The sequence below is a fragment of the Rattus norvegicus genome (assembly GCF_036323735.1).
Source record: "Rattus norvegicus strain BN/NHsdMcwi chromosome Y unlocalized genomic scaffold, GRCr8 chrY_unlocalized_1, whole genome shotgun sequence".
Lineage (NCBI taxonomy): Eukaryota > Metazoa > Chordata > Mammalia > Rodentia > Muridae > Rattus > Rattus norvegicus.
Genome location: NW_026947367.1, coordinates 1992501 through 2015695, shown reverse-complemented (window position 1 = coordinate 2015695; position 23195 = coordinate 1992501).

Below are 23195 nucleotides of genomic sequence, written 5' to 3'. Positions count from 1 at the left end.
CTAAAAAGACACAAATTAGCAAACTGGATATGGAATGAGGACCCAGCATTTTGCACTACAGGGAACACAGCTCAGAGAAAAAGAGAGACATTACATCAGACTCCATATTTACACAATGTATGGAGAAGAGTAAATATCCCCTTTCTCCACAGGGGACTCTAGGTCATACTGTCCAAAAGGAGAGGCTCCAAAATTTTCACATATACATCAGAGAAGCTAGAATTTTCCAAAACTAAGCAGGATTCTCTGAGTAGTACTCTATCTCATTAAGAGACGGTGGGACAAGAAACATCTACTAAAGGAATTCTACCCACAGCCACATCTTAGGAAAGGCTGGTTGATGTGACACATATACAAAAGATTTTCTTGGACATATTCCATCTGTAGAGAACATTATGGATCCAACTGTATGTGAACCAGGAGTGGTGGAACATGAAATGCAAACACTAGTGGCTGTAGCATCCTTGATATCTGAGGAAATTGATTCCTTGTTTTCCATTTGTGCAAAAGAATGCATATGACCTCTGCAGGTTTCACGGGGGACTATTTGAACTTCCTTATCTCCTCAAGATCAGGCCATCTTCCCCAAATACAGAAGATGCTACGCACTCTTACAAATATGAACAAATGGTTGCCAGTCCTTTTTTATACCCAAAATCGGGCCCAAAACATCTGCAAAGTACATCAAAGACTTTGGATTTTACCTTATATTCTGAAGGGGTCTTGGACCCTGTTTTGCCTACCAGTCAGGCTTTGGAACCTGCCACTTCTACACAGAACTCTATTTCCACTTCTCCAGCAGAAGAAATTTTTTTTGGAACTTCCTCAATTACACAAAAATATCTAGAAACATCCTTATCTGATCATGAGGCTCTCAGCCCCCTCACATATGTCCATGATGCTCTAGGAGAGGTCACATCTTCTGAGGTAGTTCTAATACCTACCCCCCATTCTGATATCACAGTCAGCATTTCTAAACATATACACAGTACATTAAGACCTTCCTCATCTGAGAAGGATGTCTTAGGATCTACTGCATCTGAAAAACATGCTTTACAACTATCTCCATCTACCCAAGTAGATTTATTTCACATGTCCACTCTGGGGAGAAATTGTCAACATTCTCCCTCTACCAAAATGGACCACAGGCATCCAGTTTCTAGAAACAAAGGGTTAAGATTTGAACCTTCTGATGGACTCTTGAGAAATTTCTCCTCTAAGGAAGACAGTTTCAACATTACCCCTTCTGCCAAAAGGGATCCTTTGCCATCTTCTGCTGCCAAAGAGACACCAAAAGCTAGAACATTCCTCACGTGAGTCCCACACGTTCTCCATCTGTCCAAAGGGTCTTGAAATTTTCCAAAAATTATGAAGGAATTGTGGAAATCTGCCAATCCTTACAAGGGCATGCTGGATATACCATATTGTCCCAGGATGCTCAAGTACCTCCGCCTTCTACCAAAAAGGCATGTTCACCAATCTGCCCTAGGGTTTCAGGGAATTTCTTCACCCCTCTCTAGGGTTCCAGAAAGTGTTCTCCATCCTCAAAGTAATTTGTCATTGTGAAAATTATACTCCAAAATACAATAACACTTTTTATATTTCCAAAGGTATGATGGAAAGTCCACATCGAAAAAAAATCATTTAGACCTTGTGCCATTAGCCCAAGTATATCAGAAAAATTCCATGTCCTCTAAAGCATCAAAAAAATCAATCTGGTTCTATGACTCTTCCTGGGAAACATTTACCATCAGCAACAGAATCCTCAGGATCATCAAAATCTAAAAAGGGGTATCTAGAATATTTATCATCTGCCCAAAGGTCTTTAGGATGTTCAGCAACTTCTCCATGAGCTTGGTTAACCCATAGAACAAAAGAACTAAAGCCATCTTCCCAGGGTGTTTTCACAAGAACCACATAGTTTTTCTTTTCTTTTATGCCAAGACATAAGGCCAGCTTCCTTCTCCCCATCTCTATTCTCTTTACCCTCTTTCTTCTCCCTCCCAAATGGCTGTTTACTCTAAATTAGAGGCCAATTAGTAAACCCTAGAGGTACTGAAGGAATATCCGAGAGACAGTTGCTGTCAGGACAATGCTAGAAACATCACAGAACCAGTTAGGGCTCTCCAGGATACAAGAATATTTCAGGCAGGACCCAATGATGATGTCACTGAGAACTTCCATGGCCTACCTGCTAAACAGCTTTCCTTACATTGACCAATTTCGGGGGTGTCTTTTCCATGAGTGTCTCCTGTGACACAGTGGAAATCTTTACATACTACATCTCTCCAATGCTAAGTACTTCTATTGTTTCATTAGGGGTTACATTCTCTGAATGGAGAAAGTTAGTTAGGGGCTTGGCATGGGAAGAAAAGATCTAGGAACATGGAGTGGAGGAGATTCTTCTGGATAATAATTTTATTCCCAGGTCCATTTTTGTGACATACACTTCAATTTCCTAGGTTTTCTCTGTATCTCCAAAGCAAGTATTTTCCCTACAGACCGTCAATTGAATAAATATTGTATTAACTATTTTGTCTACATTCCTTGAGAGGGGACGTTATACATATTCCTGAATGTGTACTCAAAAATTCTGTTTTCCAATTCAATATTGGCAATGACTTTGTCAACAAAGGGGGCACAGCTAGAGAGTGAGTATAAGAGTGTAAATACTGTGTACCTTCTTCAAATGATAAACTCCCAAACACTTATTTTATCCAAAAATTTCCAGACATCATTAAAGCAAAGGAAAGCATGGACTATAGAATTTGGTTCCCTTGTCCCATTTGATATCAGTTCTGCATTATCTACCTTACTATGTTCCCATGACAAGATTTGAAGGTTTTTCATGTTTTACCCTGATCCTTTCTTCAGACCAAACATAAGATTCAGGAGGATGTGCAGGATGAGGAAAAGAGTGTGGTCCAGTGAAACCTCAGCTTCATTAGGTTCATAAGAACAGGAGAGAGTCTATATAGAACTGTCATTTGTGGATTCTACTTTCTTGATCTTGTATCCCAGAATCCATGTTAAAATTCCATCTAACTTCGTAGCTATAATTTACATATATATATATATATATATATATATATATATATATATATGTACATATATATATATGTGTGTGTGTGTATATACATATAAATGTGTGTATATAGATGATATAGATATATATTTGTATATATAGATGATATGTAGATATATAGATATATAGATAAACACATATACAGATATAGATATATAGATATATAGTTATATAGATATATGGATATATAGATATATAGATATACAGATTATAGATATGGATATAGATATAGATATAGATAGATATATTAGCCACCAAAATAGATAAGATGTATGAATCTTAGAATTGCATGATTAGAAGAAACAAATATAGGTCTTTCCTGAGAGACACAGTTAGAGCATGTCAAATACAGAAGTGAATGTTAGTGGCAAACCAGTAAACTGAAAACCCATTTGTTGTTGGTAGATTTTGTGAAGGGTTACAACAGCTGAAGGACCTTTTAATCCTATAAGGAAAACCATGCCATCGAACCAGAGTTTTCTGGTTTTATACAAATATTCAAAGATTGTACATGGATAGAACTATGGCTCCCACTTCATATGTAGCGGAGAATGGTTTTGTTGTGCACCAATGGAAGGAGATGCCCTTGGTCTAAACTAGGTTTTATTACCAATTCAAGGGAATTTCAAAGAGCAATAAGAGGGATTATACAAGAAGGGTAGGGGGACTGGTTAGGGATCTTATGGACAGGAAACTGGGAAAGGCAAACATATTTGAAATGTAAATATGGAAAATCAAATTAAAAAAGCAAAAAAAATCTTGCTAAAAATAATAAATATTAAATAAGTTAAAGATAAGGAAACTGCCTTCTAATCATACATATTGAATGAGAAATTTAAAGGGTCACAATCAGGCAATGGCAGTCAGAGTAATCCTAGTGAAAAGACTGATATGATGTACTATAAACATGTCTAACTCCCAAATACCAGTATCAGACACAAACTGCACCATAGGTAATCCAATAATTAAGGAGTTTACTCTGAGCTGAGGACACAATAATTTTCTTTCACTTCTTCTTTAGGACCCTTTTCTTTTGGGCAAAAAAAAAAAGGCATGAGCTCTAAGGAAAAGGACAGTGCCCTACTCAACACCTGGCTTTTGTGATAAATATATTAATGATATAAACTCTCTGAGTTCAAGGAATCACTAGAAGCAGGGAAGTCCAGTTAGTTTTGACAGGTTCTAAGCTCCTGAACCCATGTGTGGAAGGATCAGATCAGTTGTATCTCTTCAACGTACCTACTCAACTCCTACCAAAGACTCAGTGAGATTTCCCAGGGTCGACATATTTCTTCCTTTTTCTTATACCAAGACAGAAGGCCATATTCTTTCTCCCCATCTCTTAGCTTTTCATCCTCTTTGTTCTCACTCCCAAAATGCTGTTTGCTCTGAACTAGAGGCCAATTACTAAATCCTATAGGTACTGAAGGAATATACGAGAGGCATTGCAGACATGACAACATGATATTACAGGAGAAACTAGGGATCTCCAGGATACAAGAGATTTTTTCATGGAGGGCCTAATGATGATATAACTGAGAATTTCCATGGCCTACCTCTAAACAGCTTTCTTTACATTGAGCAGTTTCGAGAGTGCCGTTTCCAGGTATGTCTCCTGTGACACAGGGGAAAACTTTATTACTCCATCTCTATAAAGCTAGAGACTTCTCTTTTCTTCCATAGTGGTTACATGCTCTGAATGTAGAAAGTTAGTCAGGGTCCTGGTATGGGTAGAAATGATCTGGGAACTTGGAGAGGAGGACTTAATTCCAGGTCCATTCCTGTGATATACTGTTCAATTTTCTAGTTTTCTCTGCCTTGTATAGCCCAGTATATTCCCTACAGACCTTTAGGTGATTGAATATTGTATTTCACTTATCATTTGTACATTCCTTGATAGGGGACTTTATAAATATTCCTGAATGTGTACTCAAAAATCCTGTTTTACTATGCCATTTTCTGCAATGATTTTGGCAATGACGTGGGCCCAGCTATAGAGTGAGTATAACAGTGCAAATACTGTGTACCTATTTCAAATGATAAAGTCCCAAATCCTTATTTTATCCAAAGAGTACCAGACATCAATAAAGCAAATGTCCACATGGACTATACATTTCTGTTCTCTAGTCATATTTGATATCGGTACTACACGATCTACCTTATTGTGTTCCCATGGCCAGACTTGAAGGCTGTAGATGTGTTATCATGATTCTTTCTTAAGGCAAAATATAAGAAACAGGAGCATGGAGGAGTTTACTCTGAGCAAGAGACACAATACTTTTCCTTCCTTTCTTCCGTAGGTCCTTTTTCTTCTTGTGAAAAAGAATAAAGGTCATTTGCTCTCAGGAAAACAACAGTGCCCTTCCCATCACTTGGCTTTTGCAATAAAGATATGAATGATATAAACTCTCTGAATTCCAGGAACCATAAGAACAGAGAAGTCCGGATGCTTCTGAGAGGACCCCAGTTCCTGATTCCCATATGTGGGACGCTCAGATCGATGCTATCTGTTAAGCAATACCACTCAAAACCTACCGAGGCATCACTGGGCTTTCCCAAGCACACATATTTTTTCCTTTTTTTTTTTTTTGACCAAGACAGAAAGTCAGCTTTCTTCTCCCCATTTCTGATCTCTTCATCCTCTTTGTTCTAACTCCCAGATGGCTGTTTACTTTGAATTAGATGCCAATTACAAAACCCTAGAAGTACTGAAGGAATACCTGAGAGGCAGATGCAGACTTGACAACACTAGAGACATCAAAAAAGAAGATAAAGCTCTCCAGGTTACAAGAGATTTTTCAGGCAGGGCCTAATGATGATGTCTCTGAGAACTGCCATGGCCTACCTGCTAAACAGCTTTCCTTACATTGATCAGATTTGAGGGTGCCCTTTCCTGTTATGTCTCCTGAGATTCAGTGGAAATCTTTATGTACTCCATCTCTCTAAAGTTAGACACTTCTCTTTGCTTTATTAGTGGATACATGCTCTGAATGGAAAAAGTTAGTCAAGGGCTTGGAATGGGTAGAAAAGATTTTGTAACATGGAGTGGAGGAGATTCTTCTGGATATTAACTTTATTCCCAGGTACAATCTTTGAAATACAGTACAATTTTGTAGGTTTTCTCTATTTCCCAAAGGCCAGTATTTTCCCTACTGACCTTCAATTGAATGAATATTGTATTTCACTTTCTTAATGTACATTTATCGATATGGGACTTAATAAATATTGCTGAATTTGTACTCAAAAATTGTTTTCCAATTCCATTTTCTGCAAAGATTTTGGCAAGAAAGGTGGCCCAGTTATAGAATGAGTATAACAGTGTAAATATTGTGTAGCTACTTGAAATGATAAACTCCCAAGTCCTTATTTTATCCCAAAATTACCAGATATCAGTAAAGCGAAGGCCAACATGGACTATAGAATTAGGTTCTCTAGTCCCATTTGATAACTGTTCTGTATTATTTACCTCACTGTTTTCCCATGGCCAGACTAGAGGGTTGTGGATGTTTTACCATGATTTTTTCTTGAGGAATAATAAGATAGAAGAGGAAGGAATGTGAGAGGAATGGCTTGAGGTCCACTGAAACCTCAAATTCAATAGGTTCATAAGAACAGGAGGGAATCTATTTGGCATTGTCCTTTGTGGATTCTACATTCTTGACTTAGTTACACAGAATCCATATGAAAATTCCCCCTACCCAAGCAGCAGAAGGAGCCACCTATATATATATATCACCAAAACCTGATAAGATTGATGAATCTAAGAAGTGCTTTCTGCCAGGAACCAAATATAGATTTTTCCTCAGAAACACAGCTAGAGCATATTATATACGGAAGTGACTGTATTCTTGTAAAACTATAAAAATAAAAAGTAAATTTTTGTTTTATCCTGCTAACTCTGGCACCGAAGTGTCTGAAATTCTCTGCTAGATATCTTGGCATAAACACCTTCCCAGTCCTCAGCTACACAGTGTTTCATGCCGTCACACACTCTTCCATACTCAAACCCTCACATAAAAAACACACAGCACAATAATCTTTGATTTAGTTGATTAGATATATTTGCCCACTTAAACACACCACGTAGGGTACTACCCATCCCTTATGAATATTAAAAACGACTTGTAAATACACAGAGCAGAATCTTAAATTCACCTGCCATGGCTTCTCACTCTGTCATATTACAATCCTCTTTTTTCCTCTAGTGTCCTCCTCTTCCTTCAAACATCTCTACTGACCATTCTTCCTTCTCCTCACAAATTAACCCTCCTTCTATCCTGTTCCTGCCACTCACTTATACTTTACACATTCAATGGGGAGGTAGTTCTTGTGAAGTAACCTGAGTTCTGAGTACAGGACTATGCACCTGACTTTGGGGCAGTTGAATTTGCATCAAACACAGAAAACTGCAGGGAGAACCACAAAATGAACCCTAGTGGCAAACCAGTGAACCGAAAACGAACTTCTTGTTGGTAGATTTTGAGAAAGGATTAGAAGAGTTGAAGGTGCTTTCAAACCCATAAGAACAACAATGCCAATGAAACAGAGCTTTCTGGTAGTAGACCAATATTCAAACAATGAACATGAACAATCCTATGGCTCTTACTGCATATGTTGCAGAGGATGGCCTTGTTGGGTGATAATGGAAGGAGAACCCGTGGTTCTGCCTAGCTTTGACTCCCAGTTCAAGGGAATATCCAGGGGCAGTAAGGGTGGTTATAAGAGAAGTGTAGGAGGACCGGTAAGGGATCTTTCAGTCAGAAAACTGGGAATGGAAATATTTTAAATGAAAATTTAGATATATCCAATTAAAAAAGCAATAAAATTAGTTAAAAATTTTAAAAAAAATGAAAGACATGAAAGAAAAGAAATCTTCCAGCTATTCACACCTATTGACTCAGAATTTTAAGGGGTCACTGTCAGGGAATGGTAGTCAGAGTATTACTAGTTGAAAGACTTATATGATGAAGTCTCATCTAGAAGCACTTCTCCCTTCCAGCTATCAGTGCCAGACACAAACTGCATTATTAGAATACAATGCATGGAGGAATTTACTCTGTGCAGAAGACAAAATATTTGCCTTACCTTTTCTGTTAGGACCTTTTCCTTTTTGACAAAAGGATAAAAGCTATGAGCTCTCAGGAAAAACTAGAGTGCCCTTCCCAAAACCTGGCTTTGGGGATAAAGAAATGAATTATATAAACTAACTGACTACCAAGAAAAATAACAAGCAGGGAAGTCCAGATGCTTCTGAGGGGCTCCCAGCTCCTGATTCCCATATGTGGAAAGCTCAGATCAAGGCTATCTCTTCAGTGAACCTACTCAACACCTACCCAAGACTCAAGGATCTTTCCCATTGACCACGTGTTTCTTCTTTTTATACCTAGACAGAAGGTCACCTTCTACACCCCATGTCTGATCACTTCATCCTCTATGTTTGCCCTCCCAAATGGCTATTTACAATGCATTAGATGCCAATTTGAAGACCCAAAGGTACTGAAGCAATATCTGATAGGCAGTTGCAGTCAGTACAACAATGGTGACATCACAGAAGAAGCGAGGTCTCTCCAGGATACAAGAGATTTTTCTGGGAGTCCTAATGATGATGTCACTGAGAACTGCCATGGCCTACCTGCTAAACAGCTTTCCTTACATTGAACAGATTTGGAGTGCAATTTCCAGGAGTTTCTCCTGTCTAACAGTGGAAACCTTTACATACTTCATCTCTTTAAAGCTAGCGATTTCTCTTTGCTTCATTAGAGGTTATATTTTCTGAATGGACAAAGTTAGTCAGGGGCTTAGCATGGCTTGAAACGAATTAGGAATATAGAGTGGAGGAGATACTTCTAGATAATTTTTGTTTCCCAGGTTCATTCCTGTGATACACAGTTCATATCCCATGATTTCTCTATTTCCCAAAGGCCAGAATTTTGCCTACAGACCTTAACTGAATGAATATTGTATTTCACTTTCTCATTGTACATTCAATAATAAGATACTTTATTAATATTCCTGTATGTGTACTCAAAACTTCTGTGTCCAATTTAATTTTCAAAAAAGCAAAGGACAAAACAACTATGGAATTCAGTTTCTAGTACTTTTTAATATCGGTACTACACGATCTACCTTTTTGTGTTCCCATTGCTAGACTTGAGGGTCATACATTTTACCATTATTTCTCTGAAGGCCAAACATAAGATACTGGGGGATGGGCAGAAAGAAGAATGGCTTGAGAGCAAGTGAAACCTCAACTTCAATTGGTTCATAAGAACAGGAGGGAGTTTATTTGGCACTGTCATTTCTGAACTCTATATTCTTGACCTAGTTGCTCAGAATCCATGTTGCCTCCACCCAACCACATAGTTCTTGGAGCCACCTAAAAGAGGATATATGTATATGTATATATCCTCCAAAACTAGATAAGATTGATGTCGCTAAAAAGTGCAATCTGCCAGCAACTGGACATAGATATTTCCTGAGAGACACAGGTAGATCATGTCAACTACAGAAGTTAATGCTAGAGCAAACCAGTGAACTGAAACAGACTTCTTGCTGGCAGATTTTGAGAAAGGATTACAAGAGGTGAAGGAGCTTAAAATCCCGTAAGAACAACAATGTCAATGACCCAGAGCTTTCTGATACTAGACCAATATTCAGTGAATGTACACAGACAGAACTATGGATCAAACTGCATGTGGCAGAGGATGACCTTGTTCATCATGAATGGAAGCCGAAGCTATTGGTCCTCTCTAGGTTTGTCTCCAAGTTCAAGGGAATGTGAAGGCACAGTTGGGGGGGGGGTTAGAGAAGAAAGGGGAAGGATACGGGTAGGAACCTTTTGGGTAGGAAAATGGGAAATGAAATAACATTAAATGTAAATATAGAAATATCAAGTTAAAAAAAGCAATAAAATTGCTAAAACATAAAAAAATGAAAGAAATAAAAGAAGAAAAAACTGACAGCTAATCATACCTATTGACTCAGAAAAGTAAAGTGGTGGTCAGTGGAAATATTAGTGGGAAGACTGAGATGATGATGTGTCACCTAATAGCAATGCTGCTTCTCAGACTGCACTATAGATATGCAAACATGGAGGTGTTTCTTCTGAGCTAGAGACACTATATCTGTCTCTACCTTTTTCCTTAGGACTTTTTTCTTCTTGTCAAAAAGAGTAAAGGCCATGAGCTGTCAGGAAAACAACTGTGCCCTTCACAACACTTGGCCTATTGAATAAAGAAATTAATGATATAAACTCTCTGACTTCCAGGAACAATAAAAACAGGCAAGTCCAGATGCTTCTGAGAGGCTCCCAACTCCTGATTGCCATAGGTGGGAGGCTCAGATCAAGGCAGTCTCTTTCTCAATCCCACTAAATCCCTACCAAGTACTCACTGAGCTGTTCCAAGGACCACTTATTTCTTTTCTTTTTTTTATACCAAGACAGAAGGCCAGCTTCCTTTTTTCTTCCCATATCAGATCTTTTCGTCCTCTTTGTTCTCCCTCCCAAAGGCTGTTTACTCTGACTTAGAGGCCAATTAGTAAACCCTAGAGGTACTGAAGGAATATCTGAGAGGCAGTTGCAGACACAACAACACTTGTGACATCACAGGAGAAGATAGAGATCTCCTGGTTACAAGAGATTTTGGAGGGAGGGATTAATGATGATGTCACTGAGAACTGCCATGGCCTACCTGCTAAACAGCTTTCCTAACAGTGACCAGTTTTGAGAGTGCCTTTTCCAGAAGTGTCTCCTATGACACAGGGGAATGTTTTATGTACTCTATCTCTTTAAAGCTACAGACTTCTTTTTCCTACATTAGTGTTTTCATGCTTTGAATGGAGAAAGTTAGTCAGGCACATGGCATGGGTAGAAATGATCTAGGAACATGGGGTGGAGGAGTTTATTCTGGATAAGAATTCTATTTCCAGGTCCATTCCTGTGACATACACTCAATTTCCTAGGATTTCTCTGTTTCCCAAAGGCCATTATTTTCCCTACAGACCTTTAATTGATTGAGCATTGTATTTTATTTTCGTATTGTACTTTCCTTTATAGGAGAATTTATATATACATACATATATATATATATATATATATATACACACACATAGTTGTAGAAGACACCATATATATATATATATATATATATATATATATATATATATATATTCCTGAATGTGTACTCAATAATTCCGTTTTGCAATTTCATTTTTTGCAATAAATTAGCAACAAAGCGTGACCAGTTATAGAGTGAATATAACTGTCAATATTGTGTTCCTACTTCAAATAATACTCCCAAATCCTTATTTTATCCAAAAACTATGAGACATCAGTAAAGCACAGGCCATCATGTACTATAGAAGGCAGATCTCTACTCCTATTAGATATCAGTTCTAAAACATGTACCTTCCTGTGTTCCCAGGGCCAGACAAAAGGGTTTAGGAGGTTTTACCACTATTCTTTCTCAGGTGAAACAGAAGACTCAGAAGGATGGACAGAAAGAGGAATGGCTTGATGTCCAGAGAAACCTCAACTTCAATAGGTCCATAATAACAGGAAGGAATTTGATTGGCATTTCTACATTTTTGACCTTGTTCTACAGAATCCATCCTAAAATTCCACCAAACCACATAGCTGTAGGAGCCACCAAATATATACATATACACATATATACATATATATATATATATATATATATATATGTACATACATACATATATTTATATATATATTTAGATAGTTATATATATATATATTTAGATATATAGATATATATAGATATTGATATGGATATAGATATAGATAAAGATATATAAATATAAATATAGATAAAGATATACATAAAGATATAGATATAGATAAGAAGAGACAGATATAGAGGTAGATAGATAGATAGATGATAGATAGATAGATAGATAGATAGATAGATAGATAGATAGATAGATGGATAGATAGATCTGCCACAAAACTACATAAGATTGATGACGCTAAGAAGTGCATGCTGCCAGGAAATGGATATAGATCTTTCCTGAGAGACCCAGGTAGACCATGCCAATTACAGATGTGAAGGTTATTGGCACACCAGTGGAATGCAAACAAACCTCTTGTTTGTAAATTTGGAGAAAGGATTACCAGGACTGAATGGGCTTTCAAGCCCATAACAACAATGCCAACGACCCATAGCTTTCTGGTACTAAACCAATATTCAAAGACTGTACATGGACAGAACTATGGCTTCAAATGTATATGTAGTAGAGGATGGCTTTGTTGGATATCAATGGAAGGAGAGGCTCTTAGGCCTACCATAGCTGGAACCCCCAGTGTAGGGGAATGTCACGGGTGCTGCGAAAGTGAGTGGTTGGTGAGGGGAACACCTTTATAGAAGAACTGGTTGGGGAAAGGATAGGAGTCTTATGACTGGAAAACTAGAAAAGTGAATAATATTTGAAATTAAACAAAATATTCCATTTTTATAAAAGGAAAAATAAAATTTTAACCAACTGAACAGCCAAAGAGGAAAACTACATAAGATTGGTGAAGCTAAGAGGTGCATGCTGCCAAGAACTGGAGAAAGAACGTTCCAGAGAGACACAGTTAGAGCATGTTAAATACAGAAGTGAGTGCTAGTGGAAAACCAGATGTTCATGATGCTTCCCCACTTTTCTTCTATTAGTTTGAGTGTATCTGGTTTAATGTGGTGGTACTTGATCCAGTTGGACTAAAGGTTTCTACAAGGCAGTAAGAATGGATCAATTTGCCTTCTTCTACATAATGACCTCCAGTTGAACCAGCACCATATGCTGAAAATGCTATCTTTTTTTCCATTGGATGGTTTTGTCTTTTTCTCAAAAATTAAGTGACCATGGGTGTATGGGTTCATTTCTGGTCTTTAGTTCAGTTTCACTGTTTTATTTGCCTGCCTCTGTCTCAATGCCACACAGTTTTTATCACTGTTGCTCTGTAATACTGCTTAAGTTCAGGGATAGTGATTCCCAAGGAAGTCCTTTTATTGTTGAGGAGAGTTTTAGCTATTCTGAGTTTTTCTTATTCCAGATGAATTTATGAATTGTTCTGTCTAACTCTAAAGAATTGGATTGGAAATTTGATGGGGATAGGAATGAATCCGTAGGTTGCTTTTGGTATTATGGCCATTTTTACTGTATTAATCCTGCCAGTCCATGAGCATGGAAGATCTTTCCATCTTCTGAAATCTCCTTCAGTTTCTTCAGAGACTTGAAGTTCTGCTCATATGCTCATATATTTACTTGCTTGGATAAAGTCACCCAAGTTATTTTGTATTATTTAGGGGTATTGTGAAGGGCGTCGTATCCCTAGTTTCTTTCTCCACTTGTTTAGCTTTTGTTCAGTGTTATATTTATACCCAGCCACTTTGCTGATATTGTTTATCAGGCTTAGTAAATCTCTGGTGGTACTTTTGAGGTCTCTCAGTATACTTTCATATCGTCTAAAACAGTGCTATTTTGAATTCCTCCTTTCCAATCCAATCTAAGCAGACTCCTTTAGTGTATGCTTGCTCTGGCTAAGATGTCTAGAACCATATTGAATAAGTTGTGAGAGAGTGGGCAGCCTATCTACTCCATGTTTTCAGTGTGATTGCTTTAAGTTTCTCTCCACTTAGTTTAATGTTAGCTATGGATTTGCTGTATATGTTTAGGAATGGGCCTTAAATTCCTGTACTTTCCAGGACCTTTATCATGAAAGGGTGTTGAATTTTATCAAATGCCTTCTCAGCATCTAATGAAACGATCATTGGGTTTTTATCTTTGAGTGTGATTACATAATGGATTACGTTGATGGTTTCCATATACAAAATCATCCCTGCATGCCTGGGATAAAACCTACTTGATCATGATGGATGATTATTTTGATGTGTTCTTGGATTCAGTTTGCAAGACTTATAGAGTATTTTTGCATCGATATTCATAAGGGAAATTGGTCTGAAGTTTTCTTTCTTTGCTGGGCCTTTGTGTGGTTTAGGGATAAGAGTAATTGTGGCTTCATGAAAGGAATTAGGTAGTGCACTGCTTCATTTTTGTGGAATAGTTTGCAAAGTACTAGTATGAAATTTTCTATGAATTTTGGATAGATTTCTTCACTAAATCCATCTGATCCTGGACTCTTTTTGATTGGGAGGCGTTTATTGATTTCTTCTATTTCTATAGAAGTTACTGGTTGTTTAAATGGTTTTTCTGTTCCTGGTTTAGCTTTGGTACCTGACATTCAACAAGAAAATTGTCCTTTTCTCCAGATTTTCAAATTTTGTTGAAATTAGGATTTTGTAGGATGATCTGATGACTTTTTTAATTTGTTCTAATTCTGCTGTTTTGTCTCCCTCTTCATTTCTTATTTTGTAAATTTGGACACACTCTGTGTGCCCTCTGATTAGTCTGGCTATGGGTTAATGTAATCAGTTGATTTTCTTAAAGATCCAGCTTTTAGATCTGTTCATTCTTTGTATGATCCCCATTTTTCTACTTGGTTGATTTCACCTCTGAGTTTGATTATTTCCTGCCTTCTACTACTCCTGCATGTATTTGGTTCTTTTTGTTCTAAAGGATTTAGGTGTACTGTCAAGCTGCTCTTGTATGCTCTCTACAGTTTCTTTCTGCAGGCATTCAGAGGTATGAGTTTTCCTTTTAGCACAGCTTTCATTGTGTTCCAAAATTTTGGGTATATTGTACTTTCATTTTCATTAAATTCTAAGAAGTCTTTAATTTCTTTCTTCATTTCTTCCTTGACAAAGTTATTATTGAGTAGAGCATTGTTCAACTTTCATGTATATGTGGGTGTGCTCTCCTCATTGTTATTGAAGAACAGACTTAGCCCATGGTGGTCTCATAGAATGCATTGGATTATTTCTATCGTTCTGTATCATTTGAGGCCTGCTTTTTGACTGATTATATGATAAAATTTGGAGAAAATGCCATGAACTGGTGAGAAGAAGTTATATCCTTTTGTTTTATGATAGAATTTTCTAAAGTATCTGTTAAGACCATTTGGTTTATAACTTCTGTTAGTCTGACTATGTCTCTGTTTAATTTCTCTTTCCATGATCTGTCTCGTGATGAGAGTAGGGAGTTGAAATCCCCTGCTATTATTATTTCCAGTGCCATATGTTCTTTGAGCTTTAGTAAGGTTTCTATGTAGGTGCCCTTGTATTTGGCGCATAGATATTTTAGTTTTCGAGCTCATCTTTGTGGATTTTTGCTTTGATGAATATGAAGTGTCCTTCCTTATGGTTTTTGATGACATTTCATTGAAAGTCGATTTTATATGATATTAGAATGGCCACTCCAGCTTGTTTCTTGCGAAATTTTGCTTGGAAATTATTTTCCCATCCTTTTACTCTGAGGTAGTGTCTCTTTTTGTCTCTGAAGTGTGTTTCCTGTAGTGCAAAATGCTGTGTCCGCATTACATATCCAGTGTGTCAATCTGTGTATTTTTAGTGGGGAATTGAGTCCATTGATGTTGAGAGATATTAAGGAATAGCGATGATCACTTTCTCTTATTTTCATAATTGGAGGATAGTTAATGTTTGTGTGCTTCCCTTCTCTTTATTTTGTTGTGAAAAGATTAATTCTTGCTTTATGATTTTACTTGCCTCCTTTTTGGGGATTTTCCAGTTAGTGTCCTTGGAATTACTGGATATTTAGAAAGATATTGTGTAAATTTGGGTTTGTCATGGAATATCTTGGTTTCTCCATCTTGTTAATTGAGAATTTTGCTGGATAAAGTAGCCTAGGAAGGCGTTTCTGTTCTCTTAGGGTCTGTATGATATCTGTCCAGGATCTTCCAGCTTTCATAGTCTCTAGTGAAAATTCTGGCGTAATTCTGATAGGTTTGCCTTTATATGTTATTTATACATATACTTACTGCTTTTAATATTTTTATTTGTTTTGTGTATTTACTGTTTTTACTATTATGTGATGGGAGGGTTTCCTTTTCTGGTCCAGTCTATTTGTAGTTCTGTAGGCTTTGTGTATGTTTATGGGCATCTCTTTCTTCGGATTAGGGAAGTTTTATTCTATAATTTTGTTGAAGATATTACTGTCCCTTGATGTTAGCAGTCTTCACGCTCTTCTATACCTGTTATCCTTAGGTTTGATCTTCTTGCTGTATCCTTGATTTCCTGTATGTTTTGGGCTAGGAGTTTTTTTTTTTTCTTTTTTACATTATCTTTGACAGTTGTGTCAATGTTTTCTAAGGAATCTTCTGCTCCTTAGATTATGTCTTCCATCTCTTTTATCCTGTTGGTGACGCTCAGATCTATGACTCCTGGTCTCTTTTTTAGGTTTTCCATCTCCAAGGTTGTCTTCCTTTGTGCTTACCTTATAGTTTCTTTTCCATTTTTAACTCCTGGATTTTTTGTTCATTTTCTTCTCCTGTTTTTTTTTTTTTTTTTCATTAGTTCTTTAAGGTAGTTTTGTGTTCCCTCTTTCTGGGATTCTACTTGTTTACTTCTGAATTTTCTGTTGTCCTGTATTTTCTTAAGGGAGTTAATTATGACCTCCTTAACATCCTCCATGATCATGATAAAATGTGAACTTAAATCTAGATCTTGCTTTTCTGGTGTGTTTGGATATCCAGTGTTTGCATTGTTGGGAGATTTGGACTCTGATGAGCCCAAATAGTCTTGATTTCTGTTGTTTGAATTCCTGTTATTGCCTCTAGCCATCAGGTTGTCTCTGGAGTTAGCGTGTCTTACTCTTTCTGACAGTGGCTTGACCGTCCTGTAGGCTCATGTGTCAGGACTGCTGTAGACATGTTTTCCTATTTTGTTTTTACCCAGTTATGGGAACAGAGTATTCTTACCTCATGCATGCAGTTTTTCCTGTCCACTGGCTTTCAGCTGTCCCTGTGGGCTGGAACCAGAAGGAACTTCACATATTTCTCTTATATCCTTCTGTCGGGGGGAGGGAGGACAGAAGGCACAAGGTGTTTTCCTATTGAGTCAGGAATCTGGGCAGAGAGTAGTCTCCTCTGGTTTCCCAGGAATGCCCGCTCCTCTGAAGTTCTAGTTCTTCCACCTTCAGGATTTGTGTGCAGGGAGCTGTTTAATCAGTTCTGTTCAGATCCAGGCACAGTCTGGAACATGGTGCTCCTGCACTTTTAATCCTCCTATATTCCTGGGTCCAGAGGCACTATGCTGTTTTGCCTTGGGCCAGAGATATGGGTAATGGTGGGCAGAAGTTGCGGTCTCTGTGCCTTGTATGCTCATTATTGCCCAGACTCCTGGGTGATCAGCTCTCTCTCCCACATCGTCTAGGAGCAGGGAGCTCTGGGCCAGGATCAGCAAGGTTCAGGAGCCAGCTAGAAACTGGAAGTGCCTGGTCCCAGAGGAGTTCTGCTTTTGCATGTCCTGAATCCACTAGTCAGGTCACTTAGTGCAGAATAGTTGTATTCACCTCTGGTCTCAGACCTGAAGTTGCTTCTTGGGCAGCCATTCAGCTCTCAATGAGAGTTGCAACCAGAAATGTCTACTAGGTCACTATGAACAGGAGGCCCAGATGGAGCTAGGTGTTTTTTTTTTTTTTTTTTTTTTTTTTTTTTTGTCAGGAATGTGAGCAGAGTTCTCAGGAGTTTCTGCCCTTCTGATGGTCTAAGTGTTCCCCACCCCACAGAAGATTTGTGTGTAGGATATTGTTTGGACCAGTTCTGATCCATATGCCATTTGTACTACAGGACTCCTACAGCTTGACTGCTCCTATATTCATGTGTCCAGCGGCACTATGCAGTTTCCTCTTGGGCTAGGGATGTGGGCACAGGTGGGGAGAAGTGGCAGTCTCTCCATCCCTGAAGTCTAAGTACAGCCCAGTCTTCTGGGTGATCAGTTATCTGTCCGACAGAGTTTCCAAAGGAGTTTCAAATGTTCATTCCCTATCCTACAGGTTTCCAGTCTTTTCAATTCTCCTCCAAATGTTTTGGAGAAGACATCTATTGTCAAGGTGAGGTACAACAGGTCCCATCAGACAAAGAGGGCTGTAAAATTTCTACTTTTAAAGGTAATCTCAATGATTTCTCATATTCCACAAATAGATTAAGTCCTGCCCCCTCTCCACATGTGACTTTAATACCTTCGCCAGCTGCAAAACATGGGAGAAAGCTATGTCCACTCACAAAGACAGACAAAGATGTCCCCCATCTCCACCAAAGTGCCTTATACAAACTGCTTCACCAACAAAACTAGATAAAAATGATGAAGCATAGAATTGCATGATTAGAAGAAAGGGATATAAGTCTTTCCTGAGAGACACAGCTAGAGCATGTCAAATACAGAAGTGAATAGTAGTGGCCAACCAGTGAACTGAAAAACAGATGTCTTGTTGGTAGATTTTGAGAAAGAATGACAAGAGCTGAAGGAGCTTTCAATCTGATAAGAAAAACAATGCCAACGAACCAGAGTTCCCTGGTACTATACGAATATTCAAAGATTGTTCTTGGATAGACCTATGGCTACAATTGCATATGTAGCAGAGAATGGCCTTATTGGCCACCAATGGAAGGAGATTCCCTTGGTCTAAACTAGGTTTCATTACCAAATCAAGGGAATGTCAAAGGGCAGTAAGGGGGATTATACAAGAAAGGTAGGGGGACTGTTTAGGGATCTTATAGGCAGGAAACTGGGAAAGGCAAAAATATTTGAAATGTAAATATGGAAAAATCAAATTAATAAAGCAAAAAAATTGCTAAAAAGCAAAAAAAAATAAGGTAAATATAAGACTGCCATCTATTCACACACATTGACTGAGAAATATTAAGGGTCACTATCAGGCAAAGAAAGTCAGAGTACTACTAGTGGAAAGACTGATATGATGAAATAAAAACATGTCTCTCTCCTAAACACTGGTATCAGACACAAACTGTACGATAGGTATCCAAATAATCAAGGAGTTTATTCTGAGCTGTGGACACAATACTTGTCATTAACTTCTTCCTTAGGACCTATTTCTTCTGGGCAAAAAAAAATAAGAGCCATGAGCTCTAAGGAAAGAACAGTGCCCTTCCAAACACCTGCCCTTTCGGATAAAGATATTAATGATATAAACTCTCTGACTTACAGGATCCACTAGAAGCAGGGAAGTCCAGATGCTTCTGACAGGCTCTGAGCTCCTGATTCCAGGTGTGGAAGGTTCAGATCAATTCTATCTCTTCAACTTACCTACTCGACACCTACCAAGGACTCAATGACATTCCCCAGGGTTGCCATATTTCTTCCTTTTTTTTATACCAAGACAGAAGGCCATCTTCGTTCTCAACATCTTTGAGCTTTACATTTTCTTTGGTCTCAATCCCAAATTGATGTTTCCTCTGAACTAGAGGCCAATTAGTAAACCCTATATTATACTGAATGAATATACAAGAGGCATTTGCAGACACGACAACATTTGTGACAACACAGGAGAAAATAGGGCTCTCCAGGATACAAGAGATTTTTCATGGAAGGCCTAATGATGATATCACTGAGAACCGCCATGGCCTACCTACAAACAGCTTTCTTTACACTGACCAGATGTGAGAGTGCCTTTTCCAGGTATGTCTCCTGTGACACAGGAAAAACCTTTATGTACTCTATCTCTCGAAAGCTAGAGACTTCTCTTCGCTTCAACAGTGTTTACATGCTCTGAATGGAGAAAGTTATTCAGGGTCCTGGCATGGGTAGAAATGATCTAGGAACGTGGAGAAGAGAAGATTCTTCTGGATAATATTTTTATTCCCAGGTCCAAACCTGTGACATACCGTTCAATTTTCTAGGTTTTCTCTCTCTTGTAAAGGCCAGTATTTTCCTTCCAGACCTTTAGATGAAGGAATATTGTATTTCTCTGTTTTATTGTACATTCTTTGATAGGTGACTTTATAAATATTCCTGAATATGTACTCAAAAATTATGTTTCGAATTCTATTTTCTGCTATGTTTTTGGCAACAAATGGGCCCCAGCTATAGAGAGAGTATAACAGTGTAAATACTGTGTACCTACTTCAAATGATAAACTCCCAAATCCTTATTTTATCCAAAGATTAACAGACATCAATAAAGCAAAGGACCACATGACTATACATTTCAGTAATCTAGTCTTATTTGATATCTGTACGACACTATCTACCTTCCTGAATTCTCATGACCTGACTTAAAGATTTAGATGTGTTTCTGTGATTGTTTCTTAAGACCAAATATAAGAAACAGGAGGATAGGCAGGGAGAAGAAAGACTTGAGGAATGGTGAATCCTCAACTTCAATACCTTCATAAGTACAGGGGGGAATCTATTTGACATTGTCATTTCTAAATTATACGTTCTTGACCTATTTGTGCAGAATCCATGTTAACATTCAACCTAACCACCTAAGCAAATAGTTGTAGGAGCTACCAAAATACATTACATATATATATATATATATATATATATATATATAAAATGTTCATATATATATGTTCATATATATATGTTCATACACACACACACACACACACACACACACACATCAGCCGCCAAAACTAGATAAGTGTGATGAAGCTAAGAAGTGCATTCTGCCAGGAATCAGATATAGGTATATCCTGAGAGACACACCTAGATCATGTCAAATAAAGAAGTGTATGTTAGTGGCAATCCAGTGAACTGTAAAGGACCTCTTGTTTGTAGATTCTGAGAAAGGATAACAAGAGCAGAAGGGGCTTTTAACCCCATAAGAACAACAGTCAATGAACCAGAGCTTTCTGGTACTAAACCAATATTCAAAGACTGTACTTTGACAGACCTATGCATCCAACTGCATATATAGCAGAGGAAGGCCTTGTTGGTCATTAATGGAAGTAGAAGCCCTTGGTTTGACTCCCAGTTAACGAAAATGTGAAGGGAGAGAAGAAATGGAGAGGGATCAGTTCGGGATCTTATGGGAGGAAACTCTTAAAGGAAATAATATTTTAATATGAATATAGAAATTAGTTTGTTTAATAAAACAAATAAAATTTGTAATATATATGTATATGTATATGTATATGTGTATATATATATATATATGTATATATATATATATATATATATGAAGTAAATTAAAAAAAAATGCCAGCTAAAAACAGCTGTTTACTCAGTAATGTAATGTGTCACTGTCAGAAAATGGTAGTCAGAGATATAATAGTGGAAACAGTGAGATGGTGATGTCTCAACTAGAAGCACTTCTCTCTTGCAGATATCACTGTCAGACACAAACTGCACAATAGATATCTAAAGCATGGAGGAGTTTACTCTGAGCTACGGATATAATACTAGTCCTTCCTTTCTTCCTTAGGGCCTTTTTCTTCTTGTCAAAAAGAATTAAGGCTATGTGCTCTCAGGAAAACAACTGTGCCCTTCCCATTACTTGGCATTTGGAATAATGAAATGAATGGTATAAACTCTCTGACTTCCAGAAACCATAAGAACAGAGAAGTCCAGAAGCTTCTGAGAGGACCCCAGCTCCTGATTCCCATATGTGGAAGGCTCAGATCAATGCTGTCTGTTCAGCAGTACCACTCAGCCCCTAGCAAGGAGTCACTGAACTTTCACAAGCACAAATATTTCTTCCTTTTTTTAGACAAGGACAGAAGGGCCTCTTCCTTATCCACACTTCTGATCTCATCATCCTCTTTGTTCTCACTCCCAAATAGCTGTTTTCTCTGAATTAGATGCCAATTACTAAACACTAGAGGTACTAAAAGAATACCTGAGAGGAAATGCAGTCATGACAACACTTGTGACATCAAAGAAGAAGATAAAGCTCTCCCGGTTACAAGAGATTTTTCAGGCAGGACCTCGTGTTGATGTTACTGAGAAATGTCATGGCCTCCCTGCTAAACAGCTTTCCTTACATTGACCAGATTTGAGCTTGCCCTTTCCACGTATGTCTCCTGTGATTCATTGGAAACCTTTATGTACTCCATCTCTCTAAATCTAGAGACTTCTCTTTGCTTTATTAGTGGTTACATGCTCTGAATGGAAAAAAAGTTAGTCAAGGGCTGAGAATGGGTAGAAAAGTTCTTGTAACACGCAGTGGAAGACATTCTTCTGGATATTAATTTTATTCTCAGGTACATTTCATGAAATACAGTTCAATTTTGTAGGTTTTCTCTGTTTCCCAAAGGTCAGTATTTACCCTACAGATCTTCATTCGAATGAAAATTGTATTTCACTTTCTTATTGTGCATTCCTCAATATGGGACTTTGCAAATATTGCTGAATGTGTACTCAAAAATTCTGTTTTCCAATTCCATTTTCTGCAATGATTTTGGCAACAAATGTGCCTAGCTATAGAATGAGTATAACAATGTAAATATGGTGTACCTACTTGAAATGATAAACACCCAGATCCTTACTTCATCCCAAAATTACCAGACATCAGCAATGCAAAGGACAACATGGACTATGGAATTCACTGCTTCTCTAATCCCATTTGATATCAGTTTGGATTATCTACCTTATTGTGTTCCAGTAAAGAGACTTGAGGGTTTTGGATGTTTTACCATGATTCTTTCTTCAGGCCAAACATAAGATTCAGGAGGATGTGGAGGATGAGGAATAGCTTGAGGTCCAGTGAAACCTCAGCTTCATTAGGTTCATAAGAACTGGAGAGAGTCTATTTGGCACTGTCATTTGTGGATTCTACTTTCTTGACCTTGTTTCCCAGAACCCATGTTAAAATTCCATCTAAGCTCATAGCTATAGAATATATATATATATATATATATATATATATATATATATATATATATATATATAGATTATACAGATATACAGATATACAGATATACACATATACAGATATACAGATATACAGATATACAGATATACAGATATATACATATACATATACATATACATATATACATATACATATACATATACATATATACATATACATATACATATACATATACATATACATATACATATACATATACATATACATATACATATATACATATACATATACATATACATATACATATACATATACATATACATATACATATACATATACATATACATATACATATACATATACATATACATATACATATACATATACATATACATATACATATACATATACATATA